This window comes from Brachycentrus maculatus, unplaced genomic scaffold (genome assembly GCF_059751285.1).
Source record: "Brachycentrus maculatus isolate JH-2025_06_01 unplaced genomic scaffold, ASM5975128v1 h1tg000693l, whole genome shotgun sequence".
In the NCBI taxonomy this organism is placed as follows: Eukaryota; Metazoa; Arthropoda; class Insecta; order Trichoptera; family Brachycentridae; genus Brachycentrus; species Brachycentrus maculatus.
The window spans coordinates 320380-348239 of NW_028281425.1; the positions used below are offsets into that span (position 1 = coordinate 320380).

The 27860-nt window shown below is 31.7% G+C and overlaps 1 long non-coding RNA gene across 1 annotated transcript in view; it reads left to right on the forward strand.

The window, feature by feature from the left end:
- LOC148300555 (uncharacterized) overlaps window positions 1-27860 on the forward strand; it is a 134742-nt gene that overhangs the window by 45783 nt on the left and 61099 nt on the right. The window contains exon 3 of the long non-coding RNA XR_015838930.1: window positions 6951-7025. This is a non-coding gene — a long non-coding RNA (uncharacterized LOC148300555). The remainder of the gene's footprint in view (window positions 1-6950; window positions 7026-27860) is intronic.

The window sequence follows — 27860 nt, forward strand, 5'->3', positions numbered from 1 at the left end:
TATCCTATTGTAGACTTTACCTACTTTAAAATTAAGATATTCATACACGTATGTATTTTGAGTTGGCCGGTTTTTGGCAAACTAAAACACATTCTAGAGAGTAAGAGATTTCGACATGTCTAAAAAGAAAAACGTATGAATCCTAAATACTGCCAGTGTATACCTATGACCACGGCTCTGACAAAAAGAAACGCAGAGAAGCTCAAATTAGACAAATAAAACAAAAATAGCGGATATCACGGATCGCGTGGTTCAAGTGGCAATAGGACTTTACAAGATGGACCCCAAAAATTTTGCAATGGAGACCTTGAGAGAATAAAAGAGGCGTCGGAAGACCTCAAAAAATATGGTTCGACGACATAGCCACTGTACGGGGCAGGCTGCAAACACCAACAGACCAAAGGAAATGGAAGGAAATTGAAGAGGTTTATATTCAGCAGTAGAAGACAGAAGGCTAGAGAAGAAGAATTTAAAAATATTGCAATGACCTGGGATGAAACCAAGAAAATGGTGTGGGTCTAGTGAACATTAGCTTTCTAGGAAATGAACGTGGAAGAGTTAAGAATTATATTTTTAATGTAGGAACCTGGTATCGTGATCAGGTCCAAGTGAAGTCCATGTTGCCTTAAACTCCCTTGAGAATGGTTTCCGCATGGATCTCCTGGGGAACAGACCTCAGATCCTATTACTCCTCCACCTGCTTTCTGCTGCTTCCGCCATTTTGCTCTTCTATTCTGGAACCAAACCTAGAATGAAAAAGTAAAGATATTATTTTTTGACATCTCATCAAAGATGAAGAAGAAAATGGAAGTCTGGCCATTTACGGGACTGACGACCGTCATTAACTGGTTTAAGTCATCACTTTATACACGTAACATTCTTTTTAATAGATTTATATTATCCACTGACACTTCGTGATGGAATTGCATTTTTAATATATTATTAGATTAAAACCAATATTTTTAGCTTTTCCACTTTATTTTTATTTGACCAGCGACCGGGTTTCGTCGTTACCGACATCATCAGACCAGTCTGATGATGTCGGAAACGACGAAACCCGGTCGCTGGTCAAATAAAAATAAAGTGGAAAAGCTAAAAATATTGGTTTTAATCTAATAATACACGTAACATTCACCAATTCTACCCATTATTGACAACCACACTACTCAAATTCTTGGAAGTTCTATATATATATAAACCAATTTTTAAACATTGTTCTTGAATCACTAGGACTTTACAAGAAACATCTATTGGTGAGATAAAAAGAAGCCTTTTATTGAGCAGAAACATTTTTATTAGTATGTGAGGTCCGAATCCTGGATTATAATCACATAGGTACATGAGAAACGCCAGAAAATATCATTTTCATTTTTATTATTGTAGCTTATAATTTGACCAGTTAATTTATTTACAAAAAAATAAAAGAGTTTTCCAAGTATTAATACTGATCACTCATTCTGACATTATATGAAATATATTTCAGTAGTATTTTAACATCCCGAGTAAAGGTCCAGCCATTGGAAGCTGACTAGCAGTGTTTAAGCAATCGTAACTCCAAAAATTTTATATGTAACGTAAACATCAAAATATGGTCAAAGTAGAATTAGAAATTTTTTCCTGTTTTGTCTTATTATTTTTAAAAACGTTGTTTTTACTAAATTAAAGCGATTATGATTGTATTTTTCTAAACTGAAATTTCACCTTTTAAGTAATATAGTATGTTCGTTTGAGACAATCGGGTAAGCGTTACATACATACAGGCATCAACACCATCTGGTGTCGGAGACATTTTATATTTTTTTAGAGTGGTGAAATTGATTGAACCATGTACCAATAATTCATGGCACAAAAAGTTACTAACGCATTTTCGACTGCTAAATATAAATCACCTGAGCTGAGATTTTTTTAAATATGACGTTAAAACACTTTGTAAAACCATGCGTAAAAAAAGAACTTTAATTTTTTTTTTTTGGAAAATTCTTATCAATTAATTCTTCAATTAAAAAAAAATATATTTTATAGTATTTTTAGAGAATTTCAAAAAATTTTTACCTGGACCCTGGCTTCCGTGAGGTCTATCCTGAGAGCCAGCTCCTCCCTGAAGAATACGTCAGGATAGTGTGTTTTATGAAATGCTGACTCCAACTCTTCAAGCTGAAGATTGGAGAATGTAGTCCTAGAAATTGAGAACATGAGCAACTATATCTATACTATTACGGGGGTTAGGAGAGAGGATGGTACGCAGCACTCATCTGTCATAACATACACTCCAGCATCATCTACATCCATTCATCTATCTTTTTCTATAAGATTTTCATTTTTAAATCATCTCTAGTCATTACTGAGACTTAAAATGCGAAGAAGATAAACAGTGCTTGTTATGTAACTAACTAACTCACCATCATGCCGATTCTCCGCAGGGGCAAGCAGAGAGAAGCCCACCAATCTGTATTTGCACATAATCTTCGCCTCTTCTACATTCATACATCGTCTCATAAATACATGCCGATTATTCCAACTCCTCACCTTTTCTAGTATTAGAAATAATTAATCGTACCAAATTTTCCCAGGTCTTCCTCTTCTCCAATTTTCAATTTTTAACCTTCTTTCCTTACTCATTCGTTCCACCTTTCTTAATTTTATCGAGAATACTAATCTCAGCCTTGCATTCTTTCCTTATATCACCATTCGAACATCTATCATACTACGTATTGCCGCACATTCGTTTTCGTTTATGTTTGCTTATAATTTTAATTTAATTTAATTTAATTGTATAAGACACTGTTTTAATCTAAAGATATTGTTTTTTGACACTCTCCTTATCATTCATCGTTCACTTTGTGTAATACCACTTTAACAAAGTGAACGATGAATGATAAGGAGAGTGTTATATTACCATACAACCATGTTAACAATGCTTGTAATATACAAAATAAAATAAATAAACTTTACCTGTATCTCCTTTGCTTTCGTTTTGGTAAATCTCCACAACTTCTAGAATCTGTGAAAAAAAAAATGAGATTAAAACAAGTCGAAATGCGATCTCTGTTATGATCGTGTGCAAAAACAGATCGGTGTGGCGTTTTATTCTTTCTATCTACCGGCGGGGACAGCGAGAAACGTCATGATGGTTATTTATTTATTTTATTTATTTAAATTTTTCTTAAAACCACTACTTATTAACATCGATTGTTACGCGTTTTTCAACGCATTTCGCATCATAATCAAATACCGTATAATAATAATAATGATGCATTCATCGAAACATGTGTCGTAAAATATTTAAAGAAATAGTGGTATTTACAAAGTAAAATTTATATTAAAAATATATTCCTCGTGAGATTTATGATATTTGTTCAGAAGTTCCAAAATTTTAGTATGTAGTGTGTAAAAAAAACTATAAGCCACATAAAAAAATTAAATCGTGTTTTGAATCAAAGTTGAAGATGAAAATGGAAGTCTGGGCATTTACGGGGCTGACGACGGTCATAGGCTGGTTTGAGTGATCACTTTACACACGTGTTACATTCACCAATTCTACCCATTATTGATAACCACACCACTCAAATTCTTGGAAATTCTATAAATATGAACCAATTTCGAAACATTTTTCTTGAATCACTGGAACTTCACTAGAGACATCTATTGGTGAGATGAAAAGAAGCTTTTTATTGAGCAGAAACTCTTTTATTAGTTTGTGAGGTCTGAATCCTGGATTATAATCATATACATGAGAAACTTCATTTTTATTACTTAAGCTTATAATTTGACCAGATAATTTATTTACAACATTTTGAGTGTGTCCAAATACTTGTTCACAAATCTTTATTATTCTTGATCTATGTTAAGATGTCATAATGATTTCTGAACGGGTCGTATATTCACCATCTGAATAGGGTTCATTTTCTTCTCAATTCCAATTAGATTTTAAGATGGCAAATGAAATAGGGTAGTTAGTTCCCGAAGCGGGGTGGGAGCGGGGGGGTTCCAGTTCCAGCTCGACTTCCTCCTAGTTCGCGGAACGCACACACATCGGCATCATCTGTTACACAGTGCTACTCTGTGGAACTTTGTTCGGCACTGAAACAACTTGTAAAGTCTTATAAATTACTGCCCCATCCCTCGATCGGGCCTGCAATATTCGATACGGCGCCAATCCACAATTCGGGAAAAATATATGTACTTATTTATATTTTTTTTATTTTTTATCTAGCTTATTTTTGGTCTTCCTGTGCTTTTATCCTTTTAATTCTCGTCATCAGTTTTTGTGTGGTGGGAGGTGGAAATTTATCAGTAAAATATTGCTAGTTCTATGACTTTATTTATTATAAATAGCTAACTAACTAACTAATTTATTGTGTGAAGCATTTCTTCAATGTTTTCCGTAGATACTTTGTGGCACATTTTATAAACTTTATAAAATTAATCAACTTAGTTTTAACCACTTTTTTATTAATACAATTCAACCTACCGGTTTCGACAAGAAAGAGCTTGTCATCATCTTAATGATGACAAGGTTCTTTTTTTTTAAGCTTATAAGTTATATTTTAAGTTTATACTTGAAGCACTTACTTTGTGATTTTCCATTTTATAAGTAAAATGCAACGTTGTTTTAAAATCACTTTAAATATTTTATTATAACTTAATTATAATGTCTACCGGTTTCGAAGCTAACCGCTTCTTTATCAAGACTGATTAATTAATCGGTGTTGATAAAGAAGCTGTTAGCTTCGAAACCGGTAGACATTATAATTAAGTTATAATAAAATATTTAAAGTGATTTTAAAAATAACTCCTAATTGGAAAAATTGAAAGCTGTCCCACCGCATGCCAAGATCTGATACAGAAGCATCTAGACTTCATGACAGATCTGCTCTTGCAAAGCAATTTTTTTAACTAATTTGCGAAATTGATTGAAAATGTGAAATGACATAATATTGTATTCCGATTTTACTGTGAATTTACATTTAAAAGCCATCAATATACATGTCACTGCCAATCTAAATAAATACAAGTTTGTAAATCCGTCACCAAATTTTCTAGAAGTACCCCGGTGTAGGCAGTGAAAGGGATTAGTATTTAGTTCAGTTAGTCAGCTAGATCCGATTCCGACCCGACGCGCGACGTTGGCCAGTACCGACAACCCCGACCAGCACAGCAGACAGACACGGAATAGTGCAAAGACATTATAATTGAAGATAACCCAGATTTGTGAACAAGTACATAGACATACTCAAAATGTCGTAAACAAAGTGATTGTATGTTTTGGTTCCGTTCTGCTTAACGCCGCGGCGGGGGGAGCCGTGAAAGATAGTAGAGCTTTCCTTTGGTATGAAATATTCGTCGCACAGTCGTGCATATATCACGAGAAAACACAATGCCATTTTTTTACAAATTTCCCCAAAAAGGAAACACGAAATCTGAGAAAAGGAGCGTACGAGAAAGATTAATCTCTTTAAAATTATTTTTCGTTTGGTTTCTGCGGCTTTTTCATGCTTTTAAGTCGCTGAAATGGCGTCCTTTGGATGTTTCAATTCTTAAACTTGAACAGATGAAATATTAAAATTTATATTATTTGTGTAATACCACCAGCTTTTGTAACCCGCCTTTTATGTACTGTTTTTCTTTAAAATAAAAAATCAGTTCATATTTTTTATACCTACTCGTATAGTCAAAGCTGAAGTCGTTCATGAAGCGACTTATAGAATATTCAATTCAAGAATATTCTAGATTCAGTAATTATTATCTATGATTTTCTTTTTTTCATGCCATTTACAGAGCTTGTGAAAAATCTTTTTTCAATATTTTAAAATTAATGAATAATAAATACATTTTATTAGAACCATCTGAACCTTTTAAAAAATCAATTCCGTTAATAATTTACTTTTTAATAGATTTATATTATCCACTGACACTTCGTGATGGAATTGCATTTTTAATTTATTATTAGATTAAAACCAATATTTTTAGCTTTTCCACTTTTTTATTTGACCAGCGACCGGGTTTCGTCGTTACCGACATCATCAGACTGATGTCGGTAACCAGTCTGATGATGTCGGTAACGACGAAACCCGGTCGCTGGTCAAATAAAAAAGTGGAAAAGCTAAAAATATTGGTTTTAATCTAATAATAAATTAATAATTTACTTGACGGTCACTTTGTGGTAATATCTATCAATTTTACACTTAACTTTTACTTTTTTACTTAACATCAATCATGGGTAGAATTGGTGAATTTTACACGTGTGTAAAGTGATCACTTAAACCAGCCTATGACGGTCGTAAGCCCCGTAAACGCCCAAACTTCCATATTCTTCTTCATCTATGTTGAGATGCAAAAAATGGATTAAACATTTATTTTTTTTTAATGTTATATATGAATTGTATACATTTATTCAAATCACAATTTCAAACATTTTTTTTAAAATCGCACAGACCCACTAAGCCTTGTAAGATCTTTTTTAATACATTTCTATTTGTTTTAAATACAAAAAAGAGAGAAAAGTTAATAATATAAACATTTTACAATTTTCATAAAATTAACTTTTGATCACTTGATAATTAATTACCACTATTTCTTAAAATCTTGACACGTGTTTCGATGTATGGTATTTATTTTCCATCTGGTGTTCAAAAATGATGCAGAATGAATCGAAACACTCGTCATAATACATTTTAAGAATACGTGGTATATACCAAGTAAAATTCAAATAAAAATAATCAATTTCGTTAATTTACAACTTAATTTACATAGAAATGTGCACAGGGTTTGTACGTACAAACCCCTGTTGAATATGTAGGTTGGTGAAATAATTTGGTATATAATGTATAAGGTATAGAATGCGTTGATTTATTGACCAGAATGTCAACGATAAATATCGACCTGTATTGATCTGATGTGATGACTTAAAAATAATGCAATATTATAAATTATATTCTTACTTGGTTTAGGTGACGAGTCCTCATCCTCCTGGTAGTATCCTGTTTCGGACTCCATTGCTCCAACTCCATAGAATACGACGAAAGGTAAGACTTACATCTCCTTATTAGTGAAACTCCAATAATTCAGTATCTGAAGTGTGATAAAAGCATGAAATTCCCATGTAAAAAAAATATATTTAAAAGTAAAATTTTATAATGATGACAATGCTCTTATGAAGACCGTTTTATGCATATTTTTTAAACGTACTTAAAACCTTTTGTGACTTTTTAAAAATTTAACACGTACTTTATAAATATCACATTTTCTTTAACTTTATTGTGACACGTGTTTCGATGCACTTGACATAATTATCAAGTACCGTATATTGTCAAATGCATCGAAACACGTGCACAATAAATTGTAAAATAAGTGGTACTTACAAAGTAACATTTAATTACAAAAACGAATATATGTATATATAAATTACCGTAAAATTACTGACAACTAATAAAAAAATATCAATTAATAAATGGAAATCGTTTTATATATAAAAAAACAGGTATATATATATATATATATATATATATATATATATATATATATATATATATATATATATATATATATATATATATATATATATATATATATATATATATATATATATATATATATATATATATATATATATATATATATATATATATATATATATATATATATATTTATGCTTTTTAAGATTTCATTTTCAAACCTTTATACAGTAATGGTAGACTGCTCAAACTTAGTTTTACGATTAATTTTAACGTCATAAAAACTGGAGACTATCAAACGTACCGCGTAATATCAAGGAATTTCCCGAACATCTACTACGCCTCAGATCAGTTTTTTTTTTGAGTGCCACTCCTTCAAATTTTCATATTTTAGGATTATAATTTATGTTTCGCAATACTGAATCACCATTTTGTTGATTACAGTCCAAAATATTACCAATATTGGCTTGCCTTGGCGAAAAAAATATTCATGTCCGGTCAATGATTTTAAAATAAATCTATAGGTAACATTGACTCCTTCACCCTGAAAAAATATACATGACGCTAAAACCTTACTGTTATCAAAATAATAGTGTTAAAAAGTATTTTCGATACATGTATATCATAACCTTTCTTTTTGGGTGGTTAGTAGATTAAGCTATTTTTGTAGAGGTGGAATCATGGTAGGTAGACATTTTTAATTGTTTCGTTAATTGACATTGGAAAGGTCGTTGAACATAGCGAATGAGGTTGCGTTCATTTTGCGTTTTTAATGAGCACCGATATTACTTGAGAATATGGTGATATTGTTTAGATAATGGTAATAAACAAGGGGTAAATACTTTTTATATGGACTCTTGATAAGATCACTGAATAAAAATCAGTAATTTATACTACGTTTCGGGGTTTGAACATTAAAAATAAGCGTAATGAATAATTTTTAAAAGGAATTTGCATCAATATGCACCAACAATCTCAAATCAGGAATATAAATCAAAATACATACATTTAATTTATTTATTTCAATTTTTAACGTATTTAAATTTATCGGACATGAATCCTGTCTCGGGATTACGCAATCAACAGCGATTATTAGTACATACTGCAGCGCATTCGAGGCAGTAGTACATACTGCAGCGCATTCGAGGCAGCCAGGAGAAGTGGTGGGGGTAACCGGGGAACGGGTAGTCTATTTCTATAAATAGACCCGCTTTATGCGCTTGCCAAACATTGTGTGTTGCGCTGTGTGCCAGGCCGTATGTATACTAAGGAGTGAACCACAAGTCATAACATATTCATGGAGTCTGACCGCGACCGAACAGTTGGTAATCAGAACTGCAGTTTTTCGAAGGATCTACCTTAGCATTTAGAATTGATTGCTCTATATAAAGATTAAAAAAGTATCACTGATTTTTTTTTATAATTGTCACATTTTAGGGTAAATTACTTAAATATCTGATACGTGAACCATTTTACCTCTAGCAATTATTATCTAGATGAATAAAAATATAGATGTTCGTTTGCTCAAAATTTGAAATCTCCTTAATTAATTCACCGATCACTTTGAAATTTTAACACAACATTACATTTGAATATGCACGTATTTTTATCCGTCTATCTATACAAAGAAATAAGTAATTTTTAGATTGTTCAAATTCTTTAATCTGCTAAAGTTATTCACCGATTGATATGAAATTTTGTCACAACGTTGCACACGCGTGTTTTTATATGATATTTTATAAATTTTCCATCTAACCAGACTGAGCCATAGAAACGCGTTGCCGGGTACAACTAGTTAGATCCAAAACAAGATAAAAGATCATTGATAAATCTATGTATTATATTATACACATCATTTGAAAATATACGAACATAACGATATACTCAAAATTTAAAAAGCTGTAGTTGTGTATTTTACTTAATTTCGTAATGATCTTAATTTTTTTTTCAAATATGCACAATTGAATTAACTTTTAAAAATTATTCAATTATTGTAAACCTCAGTGATATTCAATAGTTTTTGTTACCTGAACTAAGAACTAAGTCGCACACAAGTCTATTTGGTTTTTACTCATGTAATAAATGTATTTATTATTAGCAATATGGCAATAATTTATTTTCGACACGAGCCTTGTCATCATCAGGGTTAAACATGTATAGGATAGTACATGTTTGACCCTGATGGTGACAAGGCTCTTGTCGAAACTGCTTGGAGAAAAGTACCCATAAAAAGTGGTTAAATACAATGTTGTTTTATTTTATAAAGTACTATTTTAAATGTAAACTATTCATTTATTCTTTGATAGAAGAAAATTGATGTGATAATTTATCCAACATTTTAAATAATATTATGGGCTTTTTATTGCAAATGATACATATTTACGGCCCAACCAGAAACACGAGAAACCGTTGTGTACATATTTTATTGTAATAACAGCCGGACAGTGTCTGGATTCAATACTCCTTTACATCGAATGCAAAACCTCGGCAATGAATTCGTGGACCATATCGATATCTAGAATATGTAACTTCCTAACTATAATCACAATATTTCAGGCTAATAGGTAATTCTTTGATTTTATTAGTATATATATATATATGTATATATATATTTATATATATATGTATATATATATATTTATAAATATATATATATATATATATATATATATATATATATTATATATATATATATATATATATATATATATATATATATATATATATATATATATATATATATATATATATATATATATATATATATATATATATATATATATATATATATATATATATATATATATATATATATATATATATATATATATATATATATATATATATATATATATATATATATATATATATATATATATATATATATATATATATATATATATATATATATATATATATATATATATATATATATATATATATATATATATATATATATTTATATATATATATATATATATATATATATATATATATATATATATATATATATATATATATATATATATATATATATATATATATATATATATATATATATATATATATATATATATATATATATATATATATATATATATATATATATATATATATATATATATATATAATGGTCAGCACGCTCGGCTACCGTTCTGGAGGTCCCGGGTTCGATTCCCAAGGGGGGTAAAAATAAATATAAGTGATTTTTTCACTGTAACATTTATTCAATATTACCATGGACTGGTACCTGGAGCGGAGGGCTGATCACCTTTCCTTCATGTGTAAAGCGATCATGATAACACTGCGTTTATAAGACACAGTGCCCTATGCACCATTGGGGTGCGGATAAGGGTTTTATTTATTATTAAGGTAAGTCATTTTCTAATCAATAATTTACTTAAAAAGAGAAAACATTTTATTTCATCGTATTATTATTTCATAAAGTAATGAAATATATTTTGTATTGGCTACAGCTGTTGATGAGAGTAGGTATTTCAATCTAAATAGTTAGTCCAGATAACACACCTTGGTTCGCATTTAAAAATTAACAAAACAAAAAAGCTATTTGCATATGACGCTCGAATCGTCAAATAATCAGATTTGACGCCAAACAGCGATGCGCGCAGATAAACTGTGACGTCGACAATTGATTCATCTCGCTATGTCGCTCTACACCAGTGGTCTCCAAAGTTGGGGACGTAGAAAATTCTATGTCAAATTTCACTTCAAAATACTGCGTCCTAAAAATTTATGACAGAAAAACAAAATTCAAAAATACCGCTTACTACAAAAAGTATAATATAATTACGATCATATACGATTGTTCCTCAAATTCCAAAATATTACCAATTCTGGCTTGCTTTGGCGGAAAAATTATTAATGGCAGGTCAATGAATTTAAAATAAGCCTTTGGCTAATTTTGACTCTTCATCCTGAAAAAAAATATGACGCTAATCTGACAAATTATTTTTAAATATTGTTCAATTTATGTCATTTTTAAAATGGTCCAATTTATGGTTATATACGTCATAAGGGTAAGCTGTAAAAATAGTTTAGAGATCACTGCTCTACGCCAATTTATAAATTTTCATTAGGGATTACAGGCTTCCATTTCAAACGCATTCATTCAAAAAAGAAATCAAAACAAAAATAATCGTAATAAGTTGTATAGGCCAGGCTAAATTAACAAAAGTAGTTTGAGATAATTTTCAACATGACGAAAATATATTTAAAAAAAACGTGACTCAATTATGTGCCTCGACGTCGAATCGTTGTACCTTTTATTTTTGTAATTTTTACCATTTTTTAGTCTGGGAACGAGTGTGAAAATTTATAAATTACTATTAAAATATATTTGTTTTTAATTTTAGTTTTACTTGGTAAATTCCACTTTTTCTTAAAATATACTGTGACACGTGTTTCGATGCATTCCGCATCATTTTTAAACACCGTATATGAAGCTAGTCTAAATTTTAGAGTTGTTTCCTTGGGACGTTGAAGGTTGAAGAGAGGGTAGGAACAGTTTCGTATTTTTATTTATATAGAAATAATGGTGTTTACCACGTAAAACTTCAATTGAAAATGAATAGGTATTTTTGCAAAGTGACTGCCGAATCAATTAATGAAAAAATATATATTCGACTTCTGTACGAATATGGAAATTTCACTCTATCTACACTTAAAAGTTAAAACTTAACTTTTCTACCCTCTGATTGCAAACAGCTATATATGGTATCAAACGTTTTGATCAATATCACTAGTCTGTTTTTAGATAGTTGGAAAATATTGTTTTTTTAGCAATACGCCCGCCAAAGTACTTTTTTTTCTGTACATGAAGTTTAAATAATAAATAAGAGATGGTTGTAATATTTATAATATTTGAGGCTCAATTTTCACCAGTAACTTTTTTTTATTTTCTGTTCTCCGCGCATAATATTATGTAAATCTGGAATTGAAGGCTATCAATCTTCTCGTCCGAGGTTCCAGTCAACCCTCGCAAGAGGGATGACGACTCCACAATACCTGGGGGACGTATTCTGCTAAGCGCTCCTCCCGCCCCCGCTCGATTGAGGGCCGATTTGGGGGATGAATATCGAATAAGCGTGACACATTTACAATGGGACGTTCTACTTACATTTCCAAGAGATAAATCCAGGAATATATCACGCCTTATCTTACAAGATACTCTAACGAGCAATATTATATCTACGAAAAACGAAAAATTCTCTTTTTTTGTTCTTATATATCTGACGCAGTGGTGGGATTCAGCCGGTTCGCACCGGTTCGCTAGAACCGGTGCATAAAATTTTTAGAGTTTGCCGAACCGGTCCTTAACTTATAATATAAAAGTAATATTATACTTGCAAGTATAAATATATTATACTTGCAAGTTTAAAATCGCTTTGGAATTTTTTCAGGGCAATATTAAGCTAGTAAGATATCCGTTCTGGAGGTCCCGGGTTCGATTCCCAAGGGGGGTAAAATAAATATAAGTGATTTTTTCACTGTAATATTTATTCAATATTACCATGGACTGGTACCTGAAGCGGAGGGCTGATCACCTTTCCTTCATGTGTAAACGATCAAGATAACACTGCGTTAATATGACACAGTGCCCTATGCACCATTGGGGTGCGGATAAGGGTTTTAAGATATCAAATAGTCAATGATCACGTTTTTGTAAAAAAAAAAAGCACTGGTCACTTTCTCCTGCATGACTACGATATATGTAATTTGACCAGTGACCAATCACTGGTCAAATAAAATAAACGTGAAGAAACTATATATGTAGTTGTTATGCTGTTTAAATTTAGTTCCACCAAGAAATGTTAGTACAAAACCTAAATGCAGCACTTATTTTTTAAATGTTTTTAGGAAACTTTTTTAGTAATATTATTTTTTGATATCTCATCAAAGATGAAGAAGAATATGGAAGTCTGGGCATTTACGGGGCTAACGACCGTCAAAGGCTGGTTTAAGTGATCACTTTACATACGTGTAACATTCACCAATTCTACCCATTATTGACAACCACACTACTCAAATTCTTGGAAGTTCTATATATATGAACCAATTTAGAAACCTTGTTCTTGAATCACTAGAACTTCACTAGAGACATCTATTGGTGAGATGTAAAGAAGCTTTTTATTAAGCAGAAACTCTTATATTTTTAGTAATAAGTGAGTTTTTCTTATCATCGTACATTTTAAGATAGTCTCGTATTAAGGTACATTGAAACAAGTCCCGTAGTCTAAGGTTAAAAAGTTTTTTTGTCATAAAATATGGAGAGTCTTTATATTTTCGACAACTTATGGTGCATAAAGAACTACAATATAATGGATATGTTGGCCCATCTCACGCTAAACTTTACTTGTTCAAATATTATTTAACATTTAAAAATTACAGAAGTAGTCAGTCGTTTAAGAACAGTGTCCGCCGTCGCTTGCTTCTCATTTTTTAACAATAGAATACCGAAATATTTTAAGAATAAAGTTAATGTAGTTTTAAATAATAAAAAAATCAAAAACATGTAACTAGAAATAAGGATCGAATAAGACTGCAATTTAAAAAAAAACAGAATCGTAAAATTGTATTGAGTATAAGGGTTTAAAAATGTATGATGAGATGCCTGAATGTATGACGAACGAAAAGAGTTTGAAAGAATTTTTAAAGAAATGTTACGTTCATTGTAAGAAGATGTAAGTGTACATATACCTACGATGTTACTTCTGATTCTTACCCTTGTCCGCACCTAATGGTGCATAAGGCACTGATTAATATTGACGCAGTATTGTCTTGATCGTTACTTACATGAATGCCAGATGATTACTCCTGCGCTTCAGGGACTAGTCCAGGGTCATTTTAAATAAATATTTTAGTGTAAATTCACTAATATTTATTTTCACCCCCCTCCCCGGAAATCGAACCTGGGACCTCCAGCACGGTAGCTAAACATGCTAATGATTACACCACGGAGGCGGATTAAATTAATTGATATGATGTTAAATTAAGTATAAATATTAGTTTGTTTTAAATGTAATATACGCTAAATGAAGAAATAAAATAAAAAATGTAAATATGCGTCAAAATGTCCGAATAAATACAGGAAGCTCTGCATGTCTCCAGTTATTACATATCTCGTAAAAAGTGATAATCTTAGGCTGCGCGTCCGCCATCTTGTCCCGTCTGGCAAATTTAATTATGATCAACCAATGATAAAACTGTTAATTCAATAATTGAATTTCGTGCATCGACCCTAGCCAAGTAATTGGACAATTGAATTAAGGCTCATAATGCCTACTATAGGGAATTACGGGCATAAACACACAACAGTCCGCCGAGCGCCGACGGCGAGCGCCGCCATCTTGTTCACACTTCGCGCGGGAAAGTGGAAAAAGTGACGAAAGTTTTCCGCACTTTTGTTTTATCCAGTTCTCTATCTTTATTATTGTTTGCGTGCCGTCCGCGACTAAAAAACAATTAATAAACTGTAAAATGCGTACGAATGGCTATGAATAAATACAATTAGTATAAGAAACTTTTAAAATATAAAGCATTTAAAATACTACTTCTTCTGAAAGTTTTAATGTCGTGTTTCGTATTACATTTTAAAAGTATTGTCAACGTTGTGGTTCGGTAATATAACACTCCTCGTCATTCGTCCTTTCCTTTACGGCTAGTTATACAATTAGTGATAATAATAAAAAACAAAAAACAAATATTTAAAATACGTAAATAAAATACGTACGAATGGCTGTAAATACAATTAGTTTAAGAAAGTGTTAAAATTAATTGACTCGGATGTTACTTTGTGGTAAAATCCATCCATTTTCGATTAATGTACCTACTACTTAGTAAATACCACTTTTTCTTTAAAACTACTGTGACACGTGTTTCGATGCATTCCGTGTCATTTTCATACGGTGTTTAAAAATTATGCGGAATGCATCGAAACATGTGTCACAGTAGATTTTAAGAAAAAGTGGTATTTACTAAGTAATACATTAATTAAAAAATATATTAAAATATAAAACATACTACTTCTCCTGAAAGTTTTAGTGTCATGTTTCGTATTTTAAAATTATTGTAGACTTTGTGGTACGGTAATATAACACTTCACGTCATTGTCGTTTACGGCTAATTACTGTTAAAGAACAGTAAATAAATATTTAAAATACGTAAATAAAATACGTACGAATGGCAACGAATACATTTAGTTTAAAAGAAAGTTTTAAAATATAAAACATTAAAGGAAAATTTCTCCTGAAGGTTTTAGTGTCGTGTTTCGTATGTATTATATTTTAAAAGTATTGTCAACTCTGTAGTACGGTAATATAACTTTCCTTGTTATTCATCGATTACTTTACGGCTAGGAATACAATTAGTGATAAAAAGCATAAGAAAGAATTCAAATACATGTCAATTAAAGGACTACATTTCCTGAAAGTTTTAGTGTCATGTTTCATTTTATAAAAGTGATGTCAACTTTGTGGTTTGGTAACATAACACTCCTTGTCATTCGTCGTTTACTTACGTAAATACTACTTGAAAACTTTACTTAACGGCTGCCGGTTTCGGAATAATATTCCATCGTGAGGTAAATTATTTATTCATTTATTTATTGAACGGCTAATGCCGTATATTTTTTGTTCAAAATTTTTAGTTAAAATTCGTATATAACCACTCACCGAGATTTTTGGCTACCGGTTTCGAGACATAAACGTCTCTTCGTCAGGACAATCACTACCACATCATGCAAACAATACTACACCTCACTACCATAGCACTATTCACACATTTAAAACTACGTAAAATGTTGATCAGATTTTATGTAGTTATATGTCCTGACGAAGAGGCGAGTGACTTTTGAAACCAGTAGACAAAAAATCTCGGTGAGTGGTTATATTCAATTCAATTCAAACCCTTATCCGCACCCCAATGGTGCATAGGGCATTGCATTATACAAACATAGTGTTTGTTATCTTGATCGTTAACACACGAAGGAAAGGTAATCAGCCTTCCGCTTCAGGTACCAGTCCAGGGTAATATTGAATAAATATTAGAGTGAAAAAATCACTGACATTCGTTTGACCCCCCCTGGGAATCGAACCCGGGACCTCCAGAACGGTGGCCGAGCGTGCTGACCAATACACTACGGAGGCAGACAAGGAGGTTATATACCATACTTATATTACCCTGGACTGTTACCTGAAGTGGAGGGCTGATCACCTTTCCTTCATGTGTAAACGATCGAGATAACACTGCGTTTATATGAAGCAGTGCCCTATGCACCATTGGGGTGCGGATAAGGGTTTTATTATTATTTTATTATATATTACAAAAAAGGAAAAAAATATATGGAAGTAAGTTTTTTTATGTAGTCACCGCGGTAGTTGGTTTATTAAGGGTTTAAAACGAGGATTTTCTTTACAAGGGCTCCCCATCCCGTTTATCCTGTCGCCATAAAATAATTACGACATCTTTACGATCTGTGACATTATTTATCTGCTTACAAAGTATTTTATTTCTCGTATTATGTTTTACTTAATGCTGAGAAAATGGGAAGAAAATGTTCTCACGACTTTTGTTGTCTTCTCGAACAATATTTAAAAATGAATATATTTCATTTTAATGTTGTTTCACTGTATAACAACTTCCCTTCTCGGATAATATGCTCTGCGTTTAGGCAAAGGTCTTGCTAAAGGTCCTTAAATTAGACAAAATCTAGCGTTTAACCCGTAAGCTGCGGATCGCATCTATTGTCGTTTTTTATAGAAGTACCGTTGACTGCGGATCGCATGCATAGTCGTTTTTCAACTTTACGTACTTATATCAACACCTATGGATAATTTTTTGCACTTAAATTTGGTTCAAGGCATGGATAAATTAGTTCTCTTTGATTTATTGTCATGAAATATCAAATTTATTTTAATTTAGTGTCAACTTTATCGTAAATACTTCCGGTCGGCTCGTGCTCCGCAGATACGACAGCAGCGTCTTCTATACAGCCGCCATACTTTAGGCCGCCAGTCCGTAAATGTTAATATTTTTGTGTAAATTTTCATTCAAACCCTTATCCGCACCCCAATGGTGCATAGGGCACTACATCATATAAACGCAGTGTTATCTTGATCATTAACACATGAAGGAAAGGTGATCAGCCCTCCGCTTCAGGTACCAGTCCAGGGTAATATTGAATAAATATTACAGTTTAAAAATCACTTATATTTATTCGACCCTCCCTGGGAATCGAGCCCGGGACCTCCAGTACGGTAGCCGAGCGTGCTGACCATTACACTACGGAGGCGGACATTTTGTGCAAATACACCATAAAAAACATAATAAGTACTGTGAACATCTATGATGGATATCCGAAAGTTTCACTACAAAAAATAGGCAAAAATATGTTTTTTTTGTCAAAAATGTTGTAATGTAAAATAATCCAGCACGGGACGGAAAGTTTGACACTCGAAATCGAGCAGCTTAGAGGTTAAGGAATTGCAGAATTACAATAATTTTTTTACGATTTTATGAGTTCCGGTTACTCTTAACACCGATTTTATGTTTGCTGGAGAAATATTAATTCTCAATATTATAAATATTTAAAGCATTTACTTTGTGGTTAGTCATTTTCACTTATTTATTTTTTACAAAAATGTTAATAAAATTAGTATATAACCACTCACCGATTTTTAAAATTTATTAACACCTTTAACGATAATATTAAATTTACGCTTGAAAATGAAAAAGACCATAAATTAAATTTCTTAGACTTAACTTTAACAGTACTAAATTACACTATAGACTTTAATATTTTTCGTAAGCCAACTTATACAGACACGGTCATTAATAATATTTCCAATCATCCAATTTCCCACAAACATTCCGCTTTCCACTCGATGATACATCGCTTAGTGAATGTCCCTTTATCCAAATCTAACTTTGACACCGAGCTTAATACGATTAAACAAATTGCGTTAAATAATGGTTATAATGTAGAATTAATTAATTCTCTTTTAAATAAAAAAATTAAACAAAGAACCTTAAAAAAAACGGTGAGTGGTTATATACTAATTTTATTAACATTTTTGTAAAAAAATAAATAAGTAAAGATTAATTATAAAAAATATGTATTTAAATAAATTTTCCTTTTTTTGTATATTAAAAGCATAAACCAGTAGTCACAAAGTAATGTTTTTTAAAGTGGTATTACACAAAGTGAACGATGAATGATAAGGGGTGTTAAATTTTACTTAAATATTTCAATTTAATTCAAATCCTTATCCACACCCCAATGGTGCATAGGGCACTGCATTATATAAACACAGTGTTATCTTGATCGTTAACACATGAAGGAAAGGTGATCAGCCCTCCGCATTAGGTACCAGTCCAGGGTAATATTGAGTAAATATTAAAGTGAAAAAATCAATTATATTTATTTGACCCCCCCTGGGAATCGAACCCGGGACCTCCAGAATGGTAGCCGACCGTGCTGACCATTACACTACGGAGGCGGACATCTTACTTAAATAAAAATAGTGGTAAATACCACTATTTTTTAAAATCTATTGTGACACGTGTTTCGATGCATTCCGCATCGTTTTCAAACACCGTATGAAAATGACACGGAATGCGTCGAAACACGTGTCACAATAGATTTTAAGAAAGAGTGGTATTTAATTAGTAAGATTTAAATTAAAAATGGATTAATTTTACCACAAAGTGACTGCCGAATCAATTAATGAAAATAATCAATTTCTTTTGGTCAGCTTATGTAAGATCACAAATATTGTCGAAATAATCGGCGGGTACGTATATGTATGTGGAGATGCATAAACGTGGAAGAGGCGAAGAACGTTTGCAGAATTGTGACAGAGTGGTGTGGCGTTCTATTCTCTCTGCCTACCCCTGGGAGGAAGCGGCGTGATGGTTAGTTAGTTAGTTACAAATATTGGATTTATCTCAGATGGATTGTTATAAAGATTGATTATAGATGTCTCACGGAGACGAAGAAATTCTATTAGGTTAAACGCGTGTATAAGTGATCCAATCAGGTAAAATTAAAGATTAATTGTATAAACGAGGGACGCATCACGATATAAGGAGGTCATTGTCATTTAATGGGATTAGGACCTATCATCAGCTTACTAAAGTGATGCCTTTATAGACTTGTTTTAACCGCCCTACACGTACGAACGTACGTGATACGCGCGGTTTTTCTTCACCATTCCGCGCTAACCCGTATGACCTACGCGCACGAGAAAAGATATCTATTCCAAAAATATTTAACGCGTACCGGATACACTGACAAATCTTTGTCAGGTTTCATACCTGACAATATTTTGTGACAACAAACGTTAATTTTATTCTTGTTTTTAAAAAAAAACATCAATTCAAACCCTTATCCGCACCCCAATTATGCATAGGGCACTGCATTATAAACGCAGTGTTATCTTGATCGTTAACACGAAGGAAAGGTGATCAGCCCTCCGCTTCAGGTACCAGTACAGGGCAATATTGAATAAATGCTAGAGGGAGAAAATCACTTATATTTATTTGACCCCCTCTGGGAATCGAACCCGAGACCTCTAGAACGGTAGCCGAGCGTGCTGACCATTATACTACGGAGGCGGAAAAAAATGTATGAAAATGCCTGAAAATAACCCGAAGGTAGGGTGGTTAAGTTCATCATTTTTTAGTTTCATCACATTTTTCATGATGTTTACGTTTCTGTTAATATTTTTAAGCATCCATTCTATTTCATTTTTGTAAGGTGTATTTTTATATAAAATATCAATGGGCGATTTCAAGTATTAAGAATTTGTATGCAACTAATGTTTGAATTATTAATAACCGAATAATAACCGAATTATTTAATTAAATAATTATTTAATTAAATTATTATTTAATTAAATAATTATTTAATTAAATAACGAATTATTTAATTAAATAACCGAATTATTTAATTAAATAACCGAATAATAACCGAATTATTTAATAACCGAATTATTTATACCAATATTTCACAAAGTTGGCCATACTGCCCCCTTGTGGGCTTTCTAGAAGACTTTACGGGGCATAAGAAGCCCAAAGCGGCCGGGTCAGGAGTCGTAATAATCGTCGGGTATGTATGAGGAGATGCATGAATGTAGAAGAGGCAAAGAATGTTTGCAAAGACAGAGTGGTGTGGCGTTCGATTCTCTCTGCCTACCCCTGCGGGGAAGCGGCGTGATGGTTAGTTAGTTAGTTAGTTAGTTAGTTAGAAGCCCAAAGAGACAGATATTATTTTTTGACATCTCATCAAAGATGAAGAAGAATATGGAAGTCTGGGCATTTACGGGGCTGACGACCGTCATAGGCTGGTTTAAATGATCACTTTACACACGTGTAACATTCACCAATTCTACCCATTATTGACAACTACGCTACTCAAATTCTTGGAAGTTCTATATATGTGAACAAATTTTTGATCATTATTCTTGAATCACTAAAACTTCACTACAGACATCAATTGGTGAGATGAAATAATATTAAAATAACTCATGTAATTGGAGATAATCCAGATTTTGTGAACAAGTTTTTGGACACACTCAAAATGTTGTAAGACATGTATTTTTATTCCTTCCCTCTTTCTGTGATAGGATATTTTGACGATTTTGTTTTTCCTTTTGGCGGGAAATTTTTATACAGGGGTGCCAAACTAAAAAAGTTTGGGAACCTGTAATTTATACTTAATACTAACTAGAATACGCTTTTTTATGTTTGTTTAGTTAATTTATATTACATTATGACATCTGTTTTCAACTTATCAGTTTTGCGCTTCATGTACCAGTCCAAGGTAATTTATCAATTAAAGTGAAAAATCACGTATATTTGTTTTAACCTACCTGGAAATCGAACCCAGAACCTCCAGTACTCCAACTGCACCATTGAGGCGTACAACTATACGTTCTCTTGTTTCTTTTTTTAATATTTAAATATTTCCGTGTTTTTACATTAATTCAATTGTTTTATTTTTGTACTTTTACGTTCTATCAATATGGTATTATCACTCGGAAGGAATATCTAATTCAACATACTCAACCTGTAAAGGATTGTGTAAGAATCGTTTCGTGTTAAAACAGCCGATATAATCAATATTTTCATTCATCATTTTCTTTTGCAAAATTTGCCTTCGTAAAAACGTTGTTTTCGTAAGTTGCTAACGAATGACGTCACAGAAACGAATCCACACTACTACTATTACAGCTCTATAAAGCAGATACATAAAATTTAATGACGTATAGCTGTGTCCGTATTTCGTTTTATTAAAATATCTAAAGTTTAAACCATAATATCACCCTTACTTCTCTATAGATTTCAATAAGAATGTTATCGATAGTGCTGTGATTTTTCATATTAATTTATTAGCCAATAATAACACATCATGAAATTAATCCATTGTGAAATTTGTGTTATAATACAAATTTGAAAGGAGCAATGTAGTGAATTTAAAATGGTTTGTTTTTCTTTTTTCTTCTTCGTTTTTATACTTTATTATTTTTCTAGTTTTCCAGTGTGATTTTTATTTATCGTTCACAATATTCTCCATCTAGTGAGCGTATAATATAATATAATAAATAAGAAAAAAGTAAAACTATGTATAGCGCCTCTGTGTGTCGTTTTCTGAACTAACATTCAATAGCCAAGAATCAAACCTTTCAGCTTTCATGACATGAAACTGACGTACGAGAAAATTGTTGATAACGAAATAAATGTTGAAACTTAGTTAAATATTAAAATTTACCAAATTATCTGTATTTTAAATACTCATGATTTTATCTTTATTTTAACTATGACCCGTGATTCTGGAGACTGCTCCAACATTAGTTATGAGATTTTGGGGCCTAGGCGGTATCTCGCGTATTTCCTAATGACAGTCGTAAGCCATGCAAATGCCCGGATGCATATCGCTCACTCCTTTCAAGAACGTCATAAATCAAAAAACTTGATTTTTCAGGATAACGTTTTTAATGTTTAAAAATATAATACAATTTATTAAAAATAAATATCAAGCCACTTATTGAACTTTTTACTGTGCAACAGATCTTTTAAGGTTAAATCTGAAGGTTTTTTCTCCATTTAAAAAATATTTAGTACATTCAAAAAAATAATTAAACAAAACTCTTTCTCCAAAATGCAAAAACAACAGTTTTTGCTCTGTAGCGAGTAAAAAATATGCCTTTTTTGCTGGGATATAGTACATTTTCTGGGCATTTCAAAAACATGTACAACTGAAAATTGACGATTTTTGATCTATGACGGTCTTGAAAGGAGTGAGCGATATGTCAACAACAGAACTCAATCAAAACCTCTTCATCTGTTTGAGCTATAAATTTCGAAAATCAACATAGGAAAAACGGTTTACTCAAAATAAATCATTTTACTTAAACTTATAAATAAATTTGTATTTTAAAATATGTACTTACATTAATGAACACTTTAAAAAAATATAAACATTTAAAATGACTATTCGAATGGTGAAAAAAATGTAACAAAAGTCTTCCACATACCCAACACATTGCCTGTTTCGCTTTCTTGTATATTTTTCCAAAGTTTTCCACGTAATAAATTTACTATGCATAAAAATATTTTTATTTGTACAATATAACGAATACTTCACCAAACAAAGATAAATCTACATTTAAAAAAAAAACAACCTTGTTTTCATAAATAAAATACTGCTTACAAGTGATTTTAAGATATTATTATTATAACTGCATGTACGTTTTATTTGATTGATTTCAATTTTCACAACACTATAGCATACAATTATCAATGCGTTTGTTTTGTTTTCACTGGTTTTAAGGGAAGTGGTTTTTAAACTGAAATGTTATAGCATGTTTTAAATGGGTAAAATAAGTCAGTTTATTATTTCCACGATGGGAATGTGGTAAGGGATGTCTTTTTACGATTGTGACTTGGGGTGGTTCGGGGGGGGAGGTATCCACAAGGGAGGGGGTGTAATCTGCGTGTTTAAGTATCCAGAGGTCGACAACACGATTTATTTATTTTGCGTTTTCAAAAAATAGTAAAAAAAAAGTAATTTTTTTTTGACATCTCAATACGGCTGTCCAAATTTAAAACACAGTAAGGGACTTTTTTTGTAGTACGTTTTTCTTTGCATTTTTGGACTAAGTAGAGTCTACTTAATCCATAAATGCAAAAAAACGTACTACAAAAAAAATGTCCCTTACTGTGTTTTGAATTTGGACAGCCGAATATAGGATGAAGAAGAATATGGAAGTCTGGGCAATTACGGGGCTTACGACCGTCATAGACTGGTTTAAGTGATCACCTTACACATTATTATTCATCTCTGTTGGGATGTCAAAAAATAATAATGATTAAATAACTGCTAATTGTAGATAATCCAGATTTGTGAACAAGTATTTGGACACACTCGAAATGTTGTAAATATATCAAGGAGTTCCAAATATTTGAGTAGTGTGGTTGTCAATCATGGGTAGAGTGGTGAATGTTGCTCTTGTGTAATCAATTAACCAATCTATGACAGGTCATAAGCCCTGTAAATACCAAGAATTCCATATCTTCATCTTTGTTGAGATGTCAAAATTGTGATTATGTCAAAACAAACGAATATGGTGTTCCATCCTACTATTGGTGAATGTAACACACGTGTAACAGTCACCAATTCTACCCATGATTGACAACTACACTACTCTAATTCTTGGAACCTCTACATATATGATCCAATTTCAAAACATTGTACTTGAATTACTAGAAATTTCACTAGAGACATCTATTGCTGAGATGAAGAAGCTTTTTTTATTATTCCATATTCTTCTTCATCTATGTTGAGATGGCAAAAAATAATATTAAAAAGTGACTATTTCTTACAATACTTTTCCTCTAAAAGACTTGTACAGATTGGCAATGTGTAACTTACATAAGCTTGTGTTACATACGAGTATGCGACCTCGAGTTTATTCTGCGTTTGCCACCTACTAATACCATTTCATTTCCTCTCTCGTATGTCGATTATGTCCTTTGAGTGTGCTCTAAAGAGCACCTACGTCATTTTGATCTTATATAACCTCTTGTAAACCTTCTTCTTCTAACCAATGGTATTAGGTCTAACAATGACCATTATAATTAAATAGAATTAATTGCCCAAACTTCCGTATTGGTAAATGGTATCTAGCTATTCTACGCTATATGCCAAAAAAACTTTCGCAACTCATGAATATGAGTGAGATCGGAACAGTTCCTACGCACATTTCCATGTATTTGCCAAAATTACCAACTGCTATTTAAACGTTCATAATAATAATACCTTAAAACGACACAATTAGATACAAAATAAAAGAATAAATAAGTCATTTTGTACGAAATAAATATCTGTAGATTAAATTAAACTAGACAGTGTCATTTACCTAATAAGAACTAAGTAGTTTCTAATCTTTGAGAGAATTAAAAGCTCCACGACCTGTAGACAGTAATCATTAAGCCTTTGACTCCACTACAGTTAAATTATTTCAGCAATGGAAGTCTATTACGTAACATATAATTACATAAGGCAATGTCATTATTAGTCCTGAGCTTCAGGTGCCAGTCCAGGGTGATATTCAATTGATATTGAAAGTAAAAAATCATTTTATAATGATTTTGACTACATCGTACAGCTGGCCTCATAAGGTGAAATAGCTGTCACTTCAATAAATAAAATAAACTATTTTTATTCTTAATCCAAATCATTTACTTAAAATCACAGACTTACCTCATTTCTCTTACTGTTTACACATATGTTATACTTATCTATTATTATTTGTTATATCTACATATGTAGGTATGTCCCCAATAGTATGAAGAGTGTTATGTTATGTAAAACATGTGGAAACAAACAAGGAAGTGTCCATTTTGGTTTGGGAGTGAGATGTAAATTACAGTTATAAAGAGTGCGAGTGACGCACTTTTAAATTGTGTTTTGAAAAATAATACTCAAAGTTCCTCTACAGAATTTCTTCCTTCACCTTCTTTAACCTTTTGTTCTCCACTGCTGGATATAGGGCTCTTCCATTCCTTTCGGTCCGTTGCTAATTGCAGACAGTTTCTACTCCCTACTGCGGCTATGTCGTCGGGCCATTTCTTTTCAGGTCTTTCGATGACTCTTCTATTCTCCCAAGGTCTTCATCTCAAAAAATTGGGGTTCATCTTGTAAGGTTGTCAATATTACATGGACAGTTGTATTTGTGATTTTGTATGTGTGAAGTATACTTAAAGGGATTATATCGGTTTAGAGTAAATATCTTTCACATTTAGTATCAAATAGCAACTGAAAAATATTTCTAATAGATTGTTCTGAAACACTTGAATTTGTGCAATCTTCTCCTTGGTCATAATTCCCCAGAAACAGCAGAGATAAGTGTTTTCATGCAGTATGTTTTTGTTGGTGAATGGATATCTATGACATTAAATATGTAGCTTTTTTTTTCAAAACATTTTACATATATAATATTCCCAATGAGTGATTTTCATTTCTCATTTTGGGATATGGGATTAAGGTTAAAAAGACTGCAACACATATAAGAAAGTTACAAAAAAGATTTTAAAAATCTAACACAGGGCAAAATATAGAATATAAAACAATAAACGGGTATAGTAAATAGGCATTTAAAAAAAACATAAGGTAAGAAGCATGTTTAAAAGAAACAAATGAGAAAATCTTACTAATCAAAAATACAAATATCTTTTCATAAAGTATTTTTTCAGTTTTTTTATTATTTTGGAACCCTGATTGGGTTCTATTTTATGTCAGGCAGCTGGTTAATTTGGGTATAGGCAATATATTGTTATAAAAACTCCATTATAATTTTGTCCAGTATAATTTTGAACACCAATTGAAGTAAAAGGAGACTTCCACCTTTGTGTTTATACCCCTCAGTGTGTGTGTGACGTATGAGTACTATAGGAATGGGGAGGGGACATGCTGTATGTATAGAGACAGCTGTAGGAATATGAATGAAGCCTTGTGAGTGCTAATGCCCACAGCAGGAAAGGACAACCTTTCTTCTACGGCATTACAAAAGTTCTATACTTACCAATTCACATCAAATCAGTTTATTTGTTAATACATTTTTGTATACATTTCACTTCTCAGCATTTCATGGTACATGCATTAACTTTCTTCTTCTACTACTTTGACAGGAGTCTTTTTTACATTTTGTACTTGTAATTTATATTAATGATACCTACTTTATAATTTATTTAAATAATATGTATGCCTTAGATAATATACATGACAAATCCTTCACCATGAACCCTTTCACCTAGCTCAACTGTATTCCGTTAATTATCTTCCTCTCTCCTGTATCCCGAGTATTTGAGCGCAGGACTGATTACCTTGCATTCATATGATAAGTGGTCAAATTAGCACTGGATGTATCCAATGCGGTGTTTTATGCACCACTCAGTGCAAACAAGGTCAGAAGAAAAATTCAATGCATTTAGTTGAAGTACCCCTTTTATGTATTTTTTTAAATTATTTGGCAGTCACCCAGTGAGATAATGTTTCTGCCAGTGTCAAGTCTTATTTTCATTTACAAACAAAATAATAACAGTGAAAAAAAATCATAGTTTAACCTTTCCGGGAGTACAAAAATCAATGATTTTCTCTGGAGTGGGTTCTTTTTACATGAAAAAAAATTATTACTTCATTAAATCAATGTATTTTAAACATAGAATTATGTTTAATTTTTTTTAAAACACCTATTTAAATACAACATTTTGATTGTGTCCAAATACTTGTTCACAAAATCTGGATTATCTACAATTACAGGAGTTATTTTCATATTATTTTTTGACATCTCATTAAAGATGAAGAAGAATGTGGAAGTCTGGGCATTTACGGGGCTGACAACGGTCACAGGCTGGTTTAAGTGATCACTTTACACACGTGTAACATTCACCGATTCTACCCATTATTGACAACCACACTACTCAAATTCTTGGAAGTTCTGTATATATATGAACCAATTTAGAAACCTTGTTCTTAAATCACTAGAACTTCACTAGAGACATCTTTTTAAATATTTTTCAATTATGACAAAACTACACACAAATATCGACAGATGTCATTGCTATACAAGTTACATCATACTGACTTATTCGACATTCATTAACCTCCATACTCCTTTAAGGAAAATTCGCACTGACGTTCATTTACGTCCATACTCTCGGACTGGTTAAATGCATTAATCTTTATCATTTTTTAAAATAATAACCACAATTCTATAATTAGGTTCAGAAAGGGTGGATACTTGGCTGGGGAGTTGCATTCCTGCCTGTGTTAAGCCCGTTTAGAAAGTTTTCCTCTGTTGTCTTGTCATTCAGCCGATATATCGT